The sequence below is a fragment of the Podarcis melisellensis genome, assembly GCF_964234715.1.
Source record: "Podarcis melisellensis genome assembly, chromosome: Z".
Classification (NCBI taxonomy): Eukaryota; Metazoa; Chordata; class Lepidosauria; order Squamata; family Lacertidae; genus Podarcis; species Podarcis melisellensis.
The window spans coordinates 44,177,321-44,198,455 of NC_138547.1; the positions used below are offsets into that span (position 1 = coordinate 44,177,321).

Sequence of the window (21,135 nt, forward strand, 5' to 3'; positions counted from 1 at the left end):
CAAATAGCTTTGGAGCCTTCTTGCCTCTAGCCTAGCCCTCACCCCTTTTCCTGTTCCCGCTGGAGTCTTCTTTTGCTTGCCACGCCTGCGGGCTCTCTTCCGGCCAACGCTGCCAATGACAGATCTTAAAAACTTCGGGTCGGTGAGATTCAGCAATCGCAGCACCTTGCGCCTGCTGAACCTCCTGAGCGGAGCGGGTTGTGTCTTGCTCCCCGTGAAGTAGGGTGAAACGTGAGGAGTGTTGGAAGCCAGTGCAGAGGCAGAAGGTCTGGCCGAGATGGTAGAGCACGGCTTCTCTGTCAGGGGCTTCTTCCTAACCCAGTGAAACACCAGTATCATACGCCTCTTAGATGGGTTGGACATGCTGAAGAAGGTGCTGGAGGCCCAAAGACCAGGGTGACTTCAAAGCGGAGGATGCAGCAGGCAGTTCCCTATCAATGGTGCCAAATCCAAGCAAATGTTAGCTCCAGTCCTGTTAAATCAATCCAGCAATTATGAACGTTAAATAAGGAATTAATTCCTCAGGCAGTATGAAAAGACTTTCTGTGGCTTTTTAATAGATGGGAGTCCCCAACTACTGCCACTGTTGACAGCCTGTTGCCCCTTCACTCTGCTTGAATGGGTTATGTCACAATGGTTCCTTCATCAGGTGTTTGTGAGCATGAAAATGCTGTTGGGAGTTTCAGCAACGAAGGCTCAGGCATAACATACTGTTTGAAAGTCTGAACATTTCCTCTTCTTTTATTTAACAATTTTTTTTACCACTTTTATAATTTATATATAAATTATTAGGAGAGTAAGTTAAAAATATACTGTAGTTTATTCACTTATAGGCTAGTTTATTCCTTCTTATACTTCCATCCCACCTTTCCTCCACAGAGCATACACACTTCAGCCTCCACCTTCTCCATTTTATCCTGACAGCAATATTGTGAGCTAGGGCCATAGCTCAGTGGTAGAACAACTGCTTAGCATGCAGAAGGCATCAGGTTCAGTCCCCAGCATCTCCTGGTGGGACTGGGAGCGCTCCCTCTGCGCTTCGGAGGCTTCGCGTTGCTATCGCTTAAGCCAAGGAGCCTGCATTCGCTCCATAGGACGCACACACATTTCCCCTTAATTTTTGGAGGGGGGAAAGTGCGTCCTATAAAGCAAAAAATACGGTACATCAAGACAAACATCAAGATCAACAATATACATGAAAAAATATTTACATATTTCAGAAACAGAAAAAAGCAGTGAGGTGGATAGATTGACAAGGGAGTTAAAGGTGCACTTAAGGGGGAATAAGGAGAGCGAAGAATTGATTAATAAATTCCATGGAAAATGTAGAACAAAAACCCATACCAGAAATATACTTTCTTCTTTCTTTATTTATTTTCCAGGAAGGAGAGACTGAAGTATATGAACAAGTAGAGGCAAAAAGTGATGAAAAGTGGTGATTAGCTGAGAGCTGTGCATGGCACTTTGAAGCCCCAATAATCAGCTGATCATCAGGGCTTCAAATTAGGAATACAAAACACAGTGGTACCTCGGGTTAAGAACTTAATTCATTCTGGAGGTCTGTTCTTAACCTGAAACTGTGCTTAACCTGAGGTGCCACTTTAGCTAATGGGGCCTCCCACTGCCACGATGCCGCCGCCGTGCGATTTCTGTTCTTATCCTGAAGCAAAGTTCTTAACCCGAGGTACTATTTCTGGGTTAGCGGAGTCTGTAACCTGAAGTGTATGTAACCTGAGGTACCGCTGTAATGTGCTCTCTGAAATCAGCCATATACAGAGTTCCTATATTCACATGCATCTTTCAAAGCTAAAACCATCAAGTTTTCATTTGAAAACAGATTTACATCAAATTGTATTGATTTTATACCACTTTCAGTCAGCAGTAGGGGGCCTACCGGTGTCAACTTTTTTTAAAGGCTCATGGCTGGGTGGGATGCTGATGGGATTCAGGGTAGTCAGGGAAGGGTTAAACTTTCCCATGCACTGTGATCCAAATTCCCCACTGTGAAAAGCACTCACCCCATGCCAGTTATTGATTTCTTTTAAAAAACCCAACATGATATCTAATTATATCTTAAACCCTCCAAGTGTCCTTATTTTCCAGGGACATCCCTGATTTAGAGAAGCCATCCTGGTTTCTGATTTGATCCCGGAATGTCCTGCTTTTCCTTAGGATGTCCCTATTTTCACTGGAGAAATGTTGGAGGGCATGGAGTTATCTGACCCTGAGCTGTCTGAAGGCAATCCTGTATAGGGGAGGTTTTTTTGTTTATTTACTGTTTTGGCCTGAATATAAGCCTCTCTCTCACACACACACACCCGCCCAAATTCCAACCATGAAAAGTTGAAGTGTGGTTTAAATTCGCTACCTTATTTTAAAAAAAGGCTTTTATGATATAGCTGCTGAAAGAGACGTATGGTAAAATGGAACGGATGTGAGTGCCTGCGGAATTTTAAGGGAGCAGCTTATATTCGGGTATTGTATTTTTTTCTTCCCCCCCCCCCCCCGGATTTTAAAGGTGTGGCTTATATTCAAGTGTGACTTATATTCGAGCCAATACAGTATGTTTTTATATATGTTGGAAGCTGCCCAGAGTGGCTGGGGCAACCCAATAAGATGTGTGGGGTGTAAATGGTAAAATTATCATTATTGAATGAGACGTCCCTATTTTCATCAGAGAAATGTTGGAGGGTGTGATATCATTAGCATCACTAAACAGTTAAGCCTTAGATAAATATTTGGTTTTTTAATGTGTTTCTAGTGACTGGCAACAATTAAGAAATGTATGTAAGATGGAAGGAAGGTGAGAGCCTTGAGATATTCCTGAAGGTTTTCTTTGTGGGTCTTCTGTTGGTTTGGAGCCCTCAACTATAAATAAAAAGAGACCTCAAAGCAGGAGTTTCCTCATTACCACTTACAGAAGAAATCAAACCCAAGATCACCGGGGATAAGAGAGACTGGATTCAGTAGTTCTTGTGCTCTGCTGGCTCAGTTGGGGCAACTCTGGTGTAAATTCCCTACCCTCCTTCAATTCAGAAATATCAATCAACCTACTGGTAAGTTTATTGTTCTAGCCAAAGGCCATGACAATCCTGCAGCAACAGTACCAATAAAACAATATAGGTCATACCATAATACGAGCCAACATCCGTAATGTAAAGAGGGCGAGTCAGAGACACCATCAAACTTAAATCCAACTTGATTTCAAATTAAATTTCTGCCATTCAGGGATATGCCAGTGTAAGTCCCTCACCCCAGCTCAGGCAGGGGCTCAGCCAGCATAATTTAGGATATATGCTCGCACAAGTCCCCAAAAGGGCGCATTGTGTTGTTGTGACAGGACAGGGCAAGGTGAGTTCTACACCTATTTCAGACCCCTTTCAGCTTGGTCACATGACCCAGCAACCTGGTAGAACTTAGTTGGCCAAAAGGGTTGTGCAAATCAAATTCCTCCTGAACAGAGTTTGGAATATGGGTAACTTTAGCTGGCGTAGGTTCTGCCAGCTTTCTGTATTTGGAAAGCTTCTTAAGTACAGGAAGCTGGCACGACTTACACTGGCTTAAGCTATCCCTATTCCAGGCTCCATTCATGAGTGGGGATACTGCTGGCTGAGATGGCCATAATCTGGCAGACAGAAAACAGCCCTTTAAAATAGAGTTTGACTTGCACTACCCTTTTTCTGGAGTATGTTCTGTCTGGTTGTCAGATCATGTGACTGAACTGAAAGAGGTTTTAGAATGGGTATCTCTCCTTGCCCCATCCTGCCCCATCCAAAACCCCAGATTACTCTCTTTTTTTGATCTTATGCTGGCATAATTTTTGCTATATCATATGAGCCAACATATCCCCCACTGAAACATGTTGAGGAAATTCCACAGGCATAGCCCTGTCTGGGAGATCAGGTCAGCCCAAGATCTGCCTATTCTAAACTCACTCATCCCAGTTGATATTGAATTTGGCTTGTACTGTTAGTTCCAAGTCCAGTATAACCATCTGTCATTTTCTTTCTCTCTTTTTCCTCCCTCCCTCTCTTGAATCAGGCAGGTTTCCACCACCACCACCCCTTCCACACAATGAGAATCTGAGGATGAATTCATGTCTGTCTAAGGACTCACTGGTAGCACTGTTATGAATGACAGCTTCCTCTTAGCTGAACAAGACCTTCTGCTATGCAAGAAAACATCCAACAAGACAGCCTTGTAAACAGCTGTAACCCATCAGCTCTCTTCTTGGTGAAAGTTTGAGAGAATAACAAAGGTGGGGGGAGAAACATTCAGCCATATGGTCCTGTGCATGTTGTTGTTGTTTAGTCGTTTAGTCATGTCCAACTCTTCATGACCCAATGGACCAGAGCACACCAGACACTCCTGTCTTCCATTGCCTCCTGCAGTTTGGTCAAACTCATGTTCGTAGCTTCGAGAACACTGTCCAATCACCTCATCCTCTGTCATCCCCTTCTCCTTGTGCCCTCAATCTTTCCCAACACCAGGGTCTTTTCCAGGGGGTCTTTTCCAGGGAGTCTTCTCTTCTCATGAGGTGGCCAAATTATTGGAGCCTCAGCTTCAGGATCTGTCCTTCCAGTGAGCACTCAGGACTGATTTCCTTAATAGGTTTGATTTTCTTGCAGTCCATGGGACTCTCAAGCGTCTCCTCCAGCACCATATTTCAAAAGCATCAATTCTTCAGCGATCAGCCTTCTTTCTGGTCCAGCTCTGACTTCCGTACATCACTACTGGGAAAACCATAGCTTTAACTATACGGACCTTTGTCAGCAAGGTGATGTCTCTGCTTTTTAAGATGCTGTCTAGGTTTGTCATCACTTTTCTCCCAAGAAGCAGGCTTCTTTTATTTTCGTGACTGCTGTCACCATCTGCAGTGATCATGGAGCCCAAGAAAGTAAAATCTCTCTTTGCCTCCATTTCTTCCCCTTCTATTTGTCAGGAGATGATGGGACCAGTGGCCAGTGGAAATGTTGAGAGGATACAGATTGGGATAGCAAGAGCAAACAAGAATCTCCCTCTAGCAACAAGCATTCTTATGATGATGATCAGATTTGATTCATAATATGAGGAAGGGCCCTATCTTACTGGTAGAGCATCAGTTTGCATGAATCATCTTCTTCTTCTGTATGCAAACAGTTGCTGGTTCAATCCCTGGCATCTCCAGGTAGCACTAGGAAAGTCACCTGCCTGAAACTTTGGAGAGCTGCCTCCAATCAGGGTAGACCAGTGGCCTGGCTCAGAATGTGTAGAATCCTCTGGAGAAAATTCTTCATTTTTAGGCAAAGCTTATTTTAACTCTTTGAAAACTCTCAAGCATGAACTTCCAAATCAACTTGGGGTTTTGCTTTAAGTGCCTATTCACAAGGCTGACCCCTCACACAGCCCTTTTTTGGGGGGGGAGAGGGGTTTTCAGTCCAAATAACAAATGCATGTTTGCTAAATAAGTATATGAAGGTGTTAAGACTCACAGAGTTCCTCATTATTAGAGAATACACTCTGTGACATCACTTCCCTTGAGTTCTTTGACAGGAAAAATACATAGCCTAGTCCTAATGCTGCAAGGGACAGTGTTTTAAACTCTGCTAACTAATTGTTTTAAGTTTAAACATTCTGCTCACAAACATGTGTAACATGGGGGATATATTGTAAATGTGTCCGCAATGCATATGATGGCATAGTATGGAACTATATGGCATGGCATGACGTGGAAACAACCTGTGACTGGGTGTCAGTGAGACAAAAACACACATTGCAGATGTTGGAAGCACACTTAGTAGTAGAGCATTTGTTTTGCATGCAAAAAGGCCCAGGTTCAGTCCTGAACATCTCTACTTGGAGATTCCTGGCTAAAATTCTAGAAGAGCCACTGCCAATTGGTTTGTTTGCTTGTTTGTTGCATTTATGGCCCACATATTCTCCAAGGAGCTCAAGGTGGTATACATACTGTAGATTCCAGCATATTAGGCGACTGGGCGTATAAGACGACCAATTGGGCAGCACCAATTTGGGGGTCGTCTTATACGCTTCGGCAGCTTCGCTGGGCAGCGGCAGTGGGTGGCGGGCTCCGCACTGGGAGGAAGCTGCCCAGCGGTGCTAAGCTGGCTTCACTGGGCAGCTTCCTCCAGGCGCTGAGCCCACCTCCCACTGCTGCTTCAGAAGCTGCTGAAGCTGCTGCCGCAGCAGCAATAGGTGGCGCACTCCACTCTGCACCGGGAGGAAGCCACCCAGGGTTGCTAAGCCGGCTTTGCCGGGCAGCTTCCTCCAGGTGCGGAGCAGAGCCCGTCGCCCACTGCAGCTATACCCAGCGTATAAGATGACTCCCAACTTTTTAACCTCTTTTCAGGGGTTTAAAAGTTGTCTTATACGCTGGAATCTACTGTAGTTTCCCGCACCACACATATTTTATCCTTACAGCGACTCTGTGATGTAGGTTAAGGTGAGAGAAAATGACCTGCCCCATGAGCTTCATGGCTTCATGGGGATTTCAACCCAGGTTTCCCAGGTCCCAGTCCAGCACTCTAAGCACTCCACTGCACTAGCTCTCTGAGAATAATGTTCTCTGACAATTCTGAGCTAGATAGACCAATGCTTTGCATCTGTGTAACTCAGCTTCCTAAGGGATGCGGGTGGCACTGTGGTCTAAGCCAGTGAACCTTTTGGGCTTGCCACTCAGAAGGTTGATGGTTCAAATCCTCATGACGGGGTGAACTCCCATTGCTGTGTCCCAGCTCCTGCCAACTGTGCAGTTTGAAAGGACGCCAGTGCAAGTAGATAAATAGCTACTGCTCTGGTGGGAAGGTAAATGGCGTTTCCATGCGCTGCTCTGGTTTTGGTGTTCCATTGTGCCAGAAGCGGCTTAGTCCTGCTGGCCACATGACCCGGAAAAACTGTCTGTGGACAAACGCCAGCTCCCCCAGCCTATAAAGCAAGATGAGCACCGCAGCCCCAGAGTCTGCGACTGGACCTAACTGTCAGGGGTCCTTTACCTTTTTTTTTTTAAGTCAGCTTCCTATGTTCTTAAGCCCATGAACTCAAGGGAGCAAAAATAGATGTAGCCAACTCTGGTAGTAAGTAATAATGTGAGTCAGGCAACTGATGTAGCTACTTTCAGGTACACATAATAGGAAATGGCTCTCCCTCAGTATGAATTGATCCAAGGTCCTTGGAGTCGCATTGCGTTATAGCCACCCAAGATGTACAGTGTCAAGAATGCCAAACATCTTCAGAGGTGACCAAAAGCAACCAGCAAACCTAGCCATTATCTGAAAAGAACTGGCATTGATGGAATTAGTACCTTTCCAGGGACACAGTCAGATCGGGCACATGGCAAGGATTAGCAAGCACTGCAGCTGATGTTGGCAGGAAGTCCATAATGAATCTTTGCATCTAAAGTAGGCATTATTGATTGTTTAACAAAGTAACATTGTTTTAAGGTAATGGGCAAAGATGGATAGTCTCTCTGGGCAGAAAAGCTTACATGCATTGAAGTTCTAAACTGACAAGAATACTTTTCTATCCCTTTACCAATGCTGTTTGAGCCAGTTGCTGTAAATCAGCACAAGAGCACAAATTAAGCCATTGCCATCTGGCCCACACTATATACCTGGATGCATAAATACTGAGTGGTAGTGAACATTATATATACAGAGTTTGCCCTTAAGACAAGAAGAAAGCAGAAGAAAACAATTTGCTAGATAAAACGACTATGCCTTACAAAGAAAATGCATAGGTTGTCCAACATCAGTGTCCAGAAGCAAATTCATTTCAAAAGACACCCCCTTTTCAACCAGAAACAACTGAAAAGAGAAGTCACAAAACCATGTGTTCCTTCTGCACTTCAGTTTTGGCTGTCAATTAAAGGAGGAAACTCAGAGATATGAGCTGAAGGCAATTGCAGGCATTCATTTCACTTTTAGGAAACAAACATGATGAAGTGAACCTCAAAAAGTGCCAAGCAATCTATTTATCAGAGCACTCCAGAAGATTTGTTATGCCTGAAGCATTTCCAGTACGATATAACTTTTCATCAGAGGTGATGGCCGTTCCATATCTCTCTGCAAGTGTTCTCTCAAGGAGAACACATCTCACGCAAGAGCCATGCAATAAGGTGACCGTGGCCTCTTGCATCATACTTGAAATGCATCAGACATAATACATTTCCGGGAGTGTTACAATCAGTAGACTTCATCACAGTTTTTAGGATAGGGTAGCTAGATACAAAAGAGGAGAGGGCTCCTGATTGTATAGATGAGAGAAATACATGCCTATTGCTTCTGCTAAAGCTCCCATTCAATCCCAGGAGATTTCCTCTAGCAGTAAAATAAGGCTGTGATGCTTCAGAAGACAATAGGAGGACCAGGACAACTTGGAGCATCTTTGCTGACTGCAGGGAAAGTGTGGGTGCATGAAGGGCAAGCTGTAAGTAAGGACAGGTGAATCTGTCCACTCTGGTTTCTTTCACTTCCTCGTTTTTCCAGTTTTAAGTTCAATTCTCCATATTTCCACTTTGATTTGCATTTTTAAAATACTGTTGTGAACCGCCCTGAGATGAACAGTGCGATATTCAAATTTAAGAAAGAAGGATTCAATCAGTCTTCATGAATATTTGTAATAATTTTAGTGTGGATTTCTCCCAGTATATGCATTATTGTGTGCAATTTTTCTAGGAGCCACAAATGAGAACTTTGACTTGCTGACTCAACCAGATGAGGGCTGCCAGTGGGTCTTAAACCCTCAGTGGGTTAGGGACCTGTCTATTCCATCAGAGAAGACAGGCTGCAGCGAATTGAATGGATAAGACCAATACCAGGTCCAATGGTCAAAAAGGTGGGTTCTGCACATGCTGTTGAAGGAGATGAGGGGCAGGTGGGGTTCATCCGCCTGGGAAGGTAGTCCATCTAGGAGAAGGAAAACTTTGTTCCTAAACCTCAGCTGCCTTGCAGCTATACTTATTCGTGAGAAAGGCTTTGGAAGTAAACACTGAGGAACAATCCATACCCACTTCCTCACATGACACCTTTGGGAGATGAAAAGGCTAATGAGTAAATCCAGAGTGGTGCTCCTATGATGGTTGAATGGCATCTTGTATCCCTTCTTCTGGCAACTCCTGCAGCCAAGCTGATGCTAAATGTATTGCTTTCCTTTCCTTTTCCTTTCCTTTGAATCCCATCAGTGAGATTGAAAGGAGGGGTTTTGTCATCTAGGCAGCCCAGGCTTGTGCCTCAGAAAGGTCACCTTGGTACTGCAAATGCAGCAAAAACATTGGAGGCAGTGCTTATGAGTTATAAGCTCAACTTGACTGGCGTATGGTACAAGTGCTATGGGTTGCCTTCATTGGTGGGGGAGAGCGTAGTATCTCACTGGTCAGCTATCAACCACCTTTAGCCAAGCAGCTTCTGGTCAATGAATGCTGACCTACCACTGTCTTGGAGCTCAGTCTGTCTTGGAGCTCAGACTATTACTCAACAAGCGGACCAAACTATTGCACCAGGCAAAAAAGAAAAGAAACAAACATGTGCATAGAAAGCTTTGTTTTGGTTCATGATTTGTTTCAAAAAGTGCCAATTTGGTAAGTTCACCCTTAAATGCAAACTAGAAATTAATTTATTCCCCATCCCTATTTGTAAGCAAGCATAATTTGTGGAATTGCATGGCACAGCATCCTTACTGATCATGAGGTACATGTGATAAGGCATTAGTCTTACCTTCCAATTTCCCAGTTTTGTGGAATGAACATAAAGAAGAACCTGCTGTATTAGGCCAATGGCCCATTTAGGTGAGCATCCTCTTCTCACAGTGGCCAGCTAGGTGCCCAAGGGAAACCAACAAGCAGGACGTGAGGACAAGAGCACTCTCCTGCCTTGCAGTTTCTAGCACTGGTACTAATAAGCATTACTGCTTCTGATCATGAGAATGCAAGTTCTTTCTTTTTCTTTTCCTTTTCCTTAAGGAAACAATGGGGGAAAACTATTAAAGTCTCATCTGGTCACCCTAGTTTCCTTTTTATGCAACAAAAATGAAATTTACTTGAGTAAAATAGACTCCACTTATGAATGTTCCACTTTACATGCAGTGGGCCTCTGAAAAATTAAATATATTAACTATTTCTGCATTTTCCTAATTGGGTCAAAATGTTAGGCCTATGTGTCCTATGTGTCCAAGAGTACTCCAGATAATTGGAATGGTGCAATAACAACAGGAGAGTAATTAGAGAAATGTTCACTTCACTGATGAACCTGTGTGGTCTTCAACAATTACCCATTAAAAGAGGTTCACTTTTTCCAGGAAGTGAGTGGCACTTCACATGATTAGCACATGAGCAAAACAAGGCAACGGCTTCCATTATTTACCATCACAAACCTCTCCTAATTAGACTAAATTAGCATTTCCCAAACTTCAGATTTCACTGACCCCTTGATTAGCTTTTAAGGTTAGCATCAACCTTGATCCAAATTGTTAGGAAACTAAATGAAATGTTGTCAAGAATATATGCAATCAATGTTTATTCATCAAAACTTTTGGGAATCATAAAATGTAAAAGATGAAGAAACAATACTTTTGGTATTGTGGAATCATCTTACTAAATACAGAGGTCCCTCGTGGACAGAAGAGGTTCAGTCTGCAATCATAGGCCGGCAAAATGCAATACTTCTTCAGATTTTGAAGTGGGGCTACTTGTCTGTAGTCTTTGATGTTATATCTGAATAATCCAGTTTATACTCCTATGTGTGGGTCAACTGAGATCCTACTCTAAAATGCAATTAGCAACTAACAGCGTGCTCTCTCCCACAAGGCTAATTGCAGCACCTGGGGCATTTTTGTCAAGACTGTTGCAGGGGAGAGAAGAGTTAAGTATCTTTACTTACTGTGGCTCTCATTAAAATCTTTCCCTCACATTAGTATTATTATTAAGAAATCTTTTGATGTGGTTGCTAATTGTCTCCGCAGGCATGTCCAAAGTCCATTCCAGGGGCCTAATCTGGCCTGTCGGATGGTTTAATCCGGCCCCTCTGGCAGTTTATTTCCAGAGTAAAATACTAAAAACCTAAGCAACTTCAATCCTAAAAAAGCTCAAAAATTTCAATTTGGTTGGCCCTTTGGTCGGCCCTCACAGCCCTTCACTTCATCAAATCTGGCCCTCTTTGAAAAAAGTTTGGACAGCACTGAAGAGTTAAAGTCAAAGAGTTCAAGAGAAGCAGAGAAGGGGCTGCTGGATGTCTGCATTCTCTCTCGTGCTGCAGAGTGTGACAAGCTCTGTGTGTTGACATTCCATTATTTGAAAGCGTGGAAACAGAAGGAACTGTGCGCCACTTTCGTCTTCTGTGTTCTTTGTTCTGTCCTGTTGTTGTTTTCTCTCGGAGGAACCCCCCCCATCCGCTACCACTGGGAAAGGGGCATGATTTAAGCACCTGGTCACCCACCCCTTCCCATTGTGCCCTGCCCCCCTCCCTGCAAGGGTTCAGGATAGTACATGCCTTGGGGCACAGTAAGCTGGGGGGGGGGGAGGATGCAATGTCAGTGGGATGATGGAGGAGGAGACAGCAGGCAGGGAAACTGCTGGGCAAGTGGGGGAGGGGAGAGACCCCCCCCAAAAAAATGAAAGGAGGTGGGTGTGCAGCTGAGCTCCCCCCCCCATTTCGAGTATTCCAAATAGCAATAGGGATGCTATAAACACATGCAGAAATACAAACGTTTCCTAACTTTCAGCTGAGTTTCCTGCATTCCAGGGGTCGGACAACCTATTGCTTAATAGGTTTAGGTCCACTTCCCATGTTCATCATAATACAATACAATATAATATAATCCAAATACCTTTATTGGCATTTCTAGTTAAGACATTTCAAAATGGCATCAGATGCAAAGTCTTTCTTTTTCCTGTTTCCGAGAGATTTGAGTGGGGAAATCCTTTCGATTCCTCAGTAATAAGAGGCAGTGGGGTGAGGGAGGCCAGGGCCACATCCACACCATTTAAAGTGCTATCAAGTCGCTTTAAACACTCATGGCTTCTTCCCCCAAAGAATCTGGGAGCTATAGTTTGAAAAAGTGCAGAGAGCTGTTAGGAGGCCCCCTGCTCCCCTCCCAGAGTTTCCTGCCAAGAAGGGAACTCTACTCCTAACCCTAACACTACTCCTTACGCTAACGCTAACCCTGGCTCTAATGCTAACCCTTAAATAGAACTACAATTCCCAGAGCTCCCTGGCAAGAAGGGAAGCCTAACCCTACCCCTGACACTAACCCTAACTCTAAGCCTTAACTAGAGCTACAATTCCCAGAGTTCCCTCACAAGGAGGGAACCCTACCCCTTAGCTCTTAACCAGAGCAACAATTCCCAGAGTTCCCTGGCAAGTAGAGAACCCTAAACCCCTACCCCTGACTCTAACTCTAACGCTAACCCTTAACCCTTAACCCTTAACTTGAGCAATAATTGCCAGAATTCCCTAACAAGGAAGGAACCCTTCCCCTACCCCTACCCGCTAACCCTACCCCTACCCTAACGCTAACCCCCTTAGCAACTCTCCGTCCCCTTAACCACCTATAGTTCCCAGAATCCCTGAGGGGAAGCCATTCCTGTTCAAAGTGTCTTCATAGCACTTCCAATGGTGGGCCTAATGTGGCCTAATGTTTCCTCCCTCATTTTCTTCTCTCCCCACTGCCCCATCACTTGCAATGCAGCAGATGTCCGCCTGCAGTCTCCCTTCAAAGCTCCTTCTCTCACATCTGGCCTTGTCCATTGCTCACTGCCAGGATTTCACGTTTATTTTTCCAATGTAAATAGGGACGTCCTGCGGTTCTCTTCATGACTTTGAAGGCTGGACTTGGGGAAAACCTCACCGGCTCCAGACATCCCTGTAAGGCAAAGGCAACCAGGTGAGTGGTTATCAGTTGCCTTCAAGTAGCGATCCCACCAGCAAGTAAACTTTGTGCTTGTCTTCTCCTTGCTCCACAGCATCCCAGCACCGGGCGATTGCCTCCTTCCGCTTGCCAGTTTGCTGCCACAGGGCAGGAGACCACCAGGGCTGAGTGCCAGCGAGCTGCCCATTTCTCTCTGGGGAGGGCAACTGCCGAGGCTTGTGCCTTGGCCCACATTTATACCCACTCAGCTGCCAAATGTTTTTGTGACATCCCAGTCAACCCACCAACAATGGCAGCAGCTGGGGAGGCATCACCCCCACCCCCTCAGTCCTCACAATGGTGAGCACAGCTCAGCAGCCAACCCACAAACACACACAGACACCAAGTTGTGCCTTATCTGTGAAGGCCACACCGGAAACCCAAGGGGGCAGAAGGATAACATTTTTCAGCCCCAGGGTTGCATTTCCCTCCACACAACACTAGTCAAATGCAGAAATGATTAGAGCAATGAAAGCAAGCCTTATCTTTGCACAAGAAGCTGCTCAAGGAATGACATTCACAGAGAAAGTTAGCATCTCAGGGAAAACAGCACTTTTACATCAATCAATCAATCATTTATCGCATTTGACTAAAAGCCATTACAAATTCAGTTACAAAAGCACCAAACCCAATGACCCAAACTATAGCTCCCAGATTCTTTGGGGGAAGAAACCAGGTGGATGCCATGTGAACTCAGCGATGTGTCAAGTGATGGCTACATACTACCTCCAGGTTCAAAGGTGGCATATTCTCACCTGTGACAGAGAAGCATAATGTTTGGAGGTGGCCTAATTCTGAATACCAGCAGCTGGGGACAAACAATCAGAGAAGCTGTTGCTTTTGTATTCTGCTTCCAAGCATCCTGCAGGCACATAGCTGGCCAGTGTCAGAAACAGAGGTGATGAGCTAGATGGCTATTTGCTCTAATTCAGCCGAGCTCTTCTGTTCCTCTCCATTGCATAAGCAAGCACTTGTTCTCTGCTGTCTTCCAAACTGGTTCCAGCCTAGAGCCAGAACATTGCTTTTCCACCCGGTTAACATTTGTTCTCCAAAAGCATGCAGCGGTAAACAGAAAACAGCTTCTGATTTTCAAGACTGTATTGCATTCCATTGCCAAAAGTGATGTTTTGGATAGGTGGAGAGCTGGTTTAAAAACAAAACAACAACAACAACAACACGCAGTTGTAAACATGTTGTTTTCCTGGCCACTTCTTCATTTGCTACTAAACCATTTCATAAGCTAACATTTCTTTAAAGTCTTTTGCATCATACAGATAACCATACAGATAACCATGAGTAATAGTTTATGCCCTGAGTTAAGGTATTTGATCCCTACAATGAAATACATGTGATAGAACATGGATAGTCTACTCTAGCTTTTTCCAACCTGCTTTCTCATACTTAGGTTACACCCAAACTGTTTTGGATTCTACCTTCCACCAGCCCCTGCCAGCACTGGCTGATAGGTGTTGTAGTCCAAAACAGATGGAGAGCACCATGTTCAAGAAGTCTGATCTAGCTGGTGTTTATTGCCACTGGAAAACTAATGGAACTAATCATGCAGGGAGAGACCTCTAAAACACATCATATATAACCATGGGCTTAGAGCCTTATGTAGCACGAACAACCACCATCCGAACGACAACTGTAAGAGCTGTTACTGTCAGTGACTGTTGCTGGGGGGAGGGGGACAGAATACAAGATGAGAGGCTAATGGCTGGGAGAACGAACAGAAACACTCCATGCTGCAAACATTTATTGCAGATCCTACTCACTGGGATTACAGCAGGAAAACCAAGCCCGTCCCACTGTGGTACAAAACATATGAGGGACATGGGTGGTTGCTCTGTCCCAGCTTCTGCCAACCTAGCAGTTCGAAAGCATGCAGCGGGAAGGCAAATGGCCTTTCTGTGCACTCTGGTTACCATCATGATGCTCCATTGCACCAGAAGCAGTTTAGTCATGCTGGCCACATGATCTGGAAAGCTGCCTGTGGACAAATGCTGGCTCCCTTGGCCTGAAACAGGAGATGAGCGCCGCAACCCCATAGAAGCCTTTGACTGGACTTAACCATCCAGGGGTCCTTTAGCTTTACAAAACACACCCATATCCGTAAACCCACTCTTTTATAATTAATAATATTATTATCCATAGATAAGGACATATTTGTTCACAGCTATGTTAAGTAACTATGGATATTACTAATAATAGTAAATCACTTCCTAAAAGCAGAGGTGGCTAGTGTCCATTGCAGCTGGTAGGGTAGAAGGTAGGGAAGCCAGTAGCCAATGACAAGCTCTCCCATCCACTCTGTCTGACCCTCAGCACCCTCCCTAGGTCACCCCCTCCTCCTTGCATCCTCCTTGAGTATTTTTGCCCGGCTGGAATGTACTGCATTGCAGGGAGTTGGACTAGATGACTCTTGGGGTCCCTTCCAACTTTACACTGCTGTGATTCTAACTCTGATTATGCCTCTTGCTTCCCTGCAGGGAGGATGGTGAAGGTTGTACATAGGGCTTAATAGAAACTAGCTAACTCTACAAGGATAAAATATACATTTATTGCTCCATCTCCTTTTGCCTCCAGCCCCTTCCACCAGTAGCACCTTGTCCTTTGAAGGTGTTGAAGGTTGTCTGGACATGGACACAGATTCCTGACACAAGCTTTTAGCTCGAATTGACACAAAGCAGTAACAAAGCAGGAGGTTGGGGAAGGGCCGGCCCACCCATGAGGCAAGGTGAGGGAATTGCCTCAGGTGGCAGAATCCACAGGGGCAGCAGATCCTGCGGTAGATCTTCATTTCTCCCACTGTTCCTCATTTAGATCTTCAGTCACAACCTTCTTCCTTGATGGGGAGAAGGTGCCATTTTGTTCTTTGTTTCATGTGCCAAAATGTCTTGGGCCATCCCTCCATTGGGGTCCAATCCAGTTCCATTTTGGGATGAGGCAAAACCATTTTCCTATGAAACTGACTGATAGTCTGGAGCTGGTTTTCAATCTTAAGCAACAGAAGCGGCCACTGAAAGTCAACAAAACCTCATCTTAACCATGCAGTAAATAATGCCAAAGCTCATTCATTATTCTTGTGGTATAATCATGGGCTGGAGTTCGTTACAGTTTCAGATAATGAGGAGTGAAAGTTGGTTGATTCTAACAAAGTGTTTGCAGTCATTAATAAGGGACGTGCTACACCTCCTGACAAGTTGCTTTAATCGATGTGTGAAGCTCAGTTGCCTCCTGGGAGAATTTCCTTCGTTTTAATACCTGCCAGCGCCCCCGGACATCCAAACCAAGAGCAATAAGAAACACAACTTCCCTGTGTTGCGTCTATAGAACAAATTGATATGATAGTCACTTCCTCACCCCAGGAACCTGGGAATTGTATTCCTGAGGGGGGTGGGGCAAGGTTTCTAACAGAACTCACAGCATCCTTGCTACCCTAGGGATTCTAGGATGTTTTGAAGGAAGACATGGCAATTAAACTGAAATGAACCTGGTGTATGTTTGTAGCTCAGGCACTTCCTCTTGTTTTGGAACGTGTCCTCAACCTCAAGCACAGAAACATAGGAAACTGCCTTAAACTGTGTTAGAAACTGATCCATTTAGCTCAGTATTGTCCACACTGACTGGCAGCATCTCTCCAGGGTCTTAACAAGGAGTTTATTCCAGCCCTACTTTGATAGGCCAGGGATTGAAACTGTGGCCTTTTGGATAAAATGCAGATGCCAGAAAGGTAGCACTAGAGGAACCTTGGAAGTTTCCCTGTATCAGACATTTGTATAGCTCTGCATTGTCTACACTGGACAGGCAGTAGCTTTCCTGATTTCTAAGCAGGGGGTCTCTCAGTCCTATCTGGAGATGCCAGGGATTGAACCTAGGGCATTCCCAATGCAAAGCAAATGCTGTACCACTGAGCTAGCCTCAGAGAGACAAGGTAAAGGAAAGCTCCCAGCGGCAGAAATGGAAATTTGAAATTCAAATAGCAGTTTTGAGAGGGTGGATTTTGTTTTTTGTTTCTGTTTTGGTAGGCACAATTGCACTCGCCCTCTCAACACTTGCAGTTCTGCCGCTGTTCAGGCTTCTGCTGGTGTTCTCTCCCTTTAACCAAAAAGGGGGACATTAATTATACTCTTACAATTAATGTTGCATCTGGTTTGGCCCCCAGAGCTACTTCATGCAAAGGCATTCACCATATGATGGTGTTTGCATCCAGAGGCAGCATGCATGTCCATATGAGACTCTGTTGTGGATTCCCTTTTTCTGACCAGCAGTGCTTTTAAATGATGTCTGAGGAAACCTTGTATCCCAGCCTTATTGTATTTCTTTCTGCCTTTTCTTCTTGAGCCTCAGGTATTCCAATTAAGTGTGAAAGATAAGCTGCTCCTCCATGTGTCACATTGTAGATGTTTTCGGTTTGCCTTTTGAACCCTGCAAATGGGTGGTGTCAACCATGCTTAGCTTCATGAGCTGGTCCTCAGAGCTGTCATCGCAAAACAGGGTGGATGCTATTTCCAACCGGTGTCGTGTGTGTCATTTTGTAAACAACACTCCCAAGTCCCCTTCACTTAGGATGATGGAGGCAGAGCTCACAGCCTGCCACGCAGATGTTTCACTGCAGTTGGAGTCAGCCGTAACACTTTTAGACATAGCCCCAACATGGACTGCATTCACACAACAGTTTAATCCGTTTCCGTAACTGTTAATGTCCACAGTACATTTCTGCTTTCACACAACTTAATACTATTACTACTATTATTAATCTATTTATTTACATCCAGCCCTTTTCCCTGATGGGACTCAAGGCAGCTGACCTATAAAAATGAAAACCACTAAAAAACCAATCATTTTATAATTATGAAACAATGCTAGAAGTAAAACCATACACATATATAAAATATATTAAATCTGTACAAATAATTACAATAAAAACAGCACAGCCCCAGCCCTTTCATTAAAAGCTGTCAGTTCTCAAAAGTCTGCTAGGGTGTGTGTTTCACCTGCGGGCAGAAAGACAGCAAGGAGAGAGCAAGTCTGGCTTCTTAAACAGAAGGGGTTTCAAAGTTTGGGAGCAGCCACTGAGAAGGTGCTCTCCTATGTTCCCATGTGAATAACTTATGTGTATATAGCTCAAATATTTTTGTACACAGGAATGCAGATTCTATACCCAGGAACATTTATTTTCCAGCACTAGCCCAAAAGAAGCCACTTCAGCAACTTACTTATGTGAGTTTAACTTTGAAGGAACAGATACATAGATGAGGATACTGTTGTTGCTTGAGGCTCAGGTGGCTTTGGTGGAACAGAATTCACTTCATCAGCTTCAGCAGGTGGCCCAACTGCACTCCTACCTAGACAGGGGTAGCCTAACTTCTATTGCCTATGCTCCAGTAATCTCTAGGTTAAATTACTGCAATGTGTTATATGTGGGGCTACCTCTGAAGATAGTCTGGAAACTTCAGCTGGTGCAGAATTCAGCAGCTAGGTTGCTCACTGAGGCGAGACAGTTTGAGCACATAATGACAATCCTGGCCCAACCGCGCTGGCTTCCAATTTGTTTCTGGGCCCAATTAAAAGTGCCAGTTTTGACCTATAAAGCCTTAAACAGCTCAAGACTGCAATTCCTCAAGAACTGACTCTCTCCATATAAACCAGACAGGACCCCGTGATCATCATTTGAGACTTTTCTTCATGTGCCCCTTCCATGAGAGGTCCAGAGGGACATGAGAACATGAGAACAGGTCTTTTCTGTAATGGCAAAAACATTTCTCAACAGCCAGGCATTCTATGGTCTTTCAAACTCTTTGTGGAGAGTATTGCTTTGTTACTATATTCTTTAGTTTTGTGTTTCTTTATTGCAGCCCTGTTGCCCTTGGATGAAGAGTGGTATAGAATTTTCGTATATAGTAACGATAATAATAAGTGTATATACCAAATACCTTATTTTTCTTGAATCTGTATTATTGCTTATTGAATTTCATGCCTATGATGCACTGCTTTCAGGCATGGTTTGTCCCTGTCATGTAAGATTATAAATATGCACACACAAATCTTATCACAATCACTCACAAAGGGGAGCTGGTGCTATCAATACACAAATCTGTAATTATCATAAGATAATTAGCTGTTGTTGTACTGGAGATTCACCATTCAAGGCTACTTGTGGGTGGAGAAGAGGTGGAACAGAGGCAGACTGGGCTTATTTTCCAGTGCTTCAGTATAATGTCTCCCTGATCACACCAGCCCCTTTGATCATATACAGCCATCCTTATTTTTTTAATACCATCATCAACAGGATGCCCCACAAATATATAAACATGCCCTTCATACCGGTCATGAGCAATGAGGAATTTCATGAGTGAAGAAGAGCCCTCTTGCTTAATCTCAGCTAAATGTTTGCTAGCCGGCTGTCACAAAAAGCAGATACTGACATTCTCCTTTTCATTGCAGCTCATCAAACGTTTCATTAGATTCAGATCGGCATGGTCCGTCAGCTCTTTGCACAGCTTTCGAATTTACTCTGCCTATAAAACACACCATCACAATTTGTTTCCCTTCCTAGCTATAACATAAGTCTTCCAGGTTTCGGCCACTGAATTTGCTCTTGCAAAGAAAATGACTGTGTCACTTTTCTTATGAGAAGCCATTTTTATTTCCATCCAAGAAACTTTTATTGAAAATATCTTTCCAAGCCAATGGTCAGAAGGAACTGCACATGGACTATACCTTCCCTCCAAAATTGCCTGTGTATTTATATTTATAGCCCACCCTCCAAAGAGAATTACCCAGACTAACATCATGTCAAGATTCAGTGATGCTAATGGTGCAGTATATAACAACAACAACAACAAACAACAACATATTAAAATCATTTGCAAAATGTAAAATGACTCATTGGGGGAGAGAATTCCACCACTGGAGTGCCAACACCAGGAGAGTTATTTCCTTGGTTAACATCTTTCATATTTGGGGAAGAGATTGACACAGGGCCTCCAGTGATGATTTCAGCAGACAGACTGATATGGAGACAGGTGATCCTTCAGGTATCCCAAGCTTAGAGGTAAGTCCTAACACTTTAAATTGGGCAGAAATCGACTGGACCTTTGCCTGATACCTTCATTATACACCTTTAGGCAAAAAAGTTCCTCTTCAACTGGGCCTTGGGCCGACTAACACCCTATATCCTTTAAAATGTGTTAGTGGAGTTATTAGTTTGCTTTGCTTTTATTATGCATTTTGTGTTTTTATCTTGTATTTTTATGCCATGACCTGACCTGATTTCTTTGGATGAAGGGCGGTATACAAATTTATTAAATAATAATAACAATAACCTAGCACTTGTGAATTTCTTTCAAGTTAGCAATGCCCTTGCCATATCAGATAAACTAAGCATTCTGCTTTAAAGGTACAGAAAACACTGGCTATGTTAGCTGGAGATGATGGGGGTTGTAGTCCAACAACAATATATGGGGACCCAAGGTTACAGAATGCTGAAGCAAAGCTACAGCAGCACCTCCTCCATGAAGAGTTCAAAAAGGCAGGAGCTGTTGATAACTTCATGCCCACTGGAGCCAGCAAGACTCAGCAAAGGGTAAATAAGGAACAATGTGTTGTTGAACTTTAGAATTGAAATATTCTATAAAATGTTAACTGCTGCCCAGTTTTGCCATGTGAAGTTTGTAGTGGAGCTGGGATAGGCAGAGGCTTATTTCATGGCCATCATTTACTTCACAGCAGGGAACAGGATGTTGCCTTCTGGGACATGTCCTTTGCCAGTCTTCTGCATACCAAATACATAGTTTTTCTCCTCTTCCTCCTCCTCAGAGAGAAATCCATTAAATAAGCAAACCTGAAGGAAAATCCCTCTTCCAAGGAAATGGTGATAATTGCAGTTCTATGAGGTGAATAACAGATTCCTAACAAACTATATTTCCCATGATTTTTTGGGGAAGACACCAAGACTAATGTGGTACTAATGTGATACTGCTTTAAATGTACAGCGGAGGTGGAATGTCTTCATTGGTCAAAAATCAACGTTGCGTTGCTTTGTCTTAGGAGCAGCACATCTGTGGGGGCTGCCTGCATGCCATAATTTCCTGCACCATGTGTCAACCTTTGTCAAAATGCTACATAACTCTGTTCTAAAATAAACACATCATTATTACTGAAACCATACAGAGCACGTCAGTCAGGAAGCCCTTCAAAGTTCCTGGGGGAGGAAATCCAATTCATTTGCAAAGAAGA

The 21,135-nt window shown here is 43.9% G+C and overlaps 2 long non-coding RNA genes across 2 annotated transcripts in view; one reads left to right on the plus strand and one right to left on the minus strand.

Moving 5' to 3' along the window:
- Window positions 1-21,135, minus strand: part of LOC309361949 — a 393,142-nt gene that overhangs the window by 307,306 nt on the left and 64,701 nt on the right. The gene's annotated exons all lie outside the window — the stretch shown is intronic.
- LOC309361371 lies at window positions 20,419-21,019 on the plus strand. The gene is made up of 3 exons (XR_014164456.1): window positions 20,419-20,482; window positions 20,716-20,792; window positions 20,947-21,019. It is a non-coding gene; the product is annotated as an uncharacterized lncRNA (long non-coding RNA).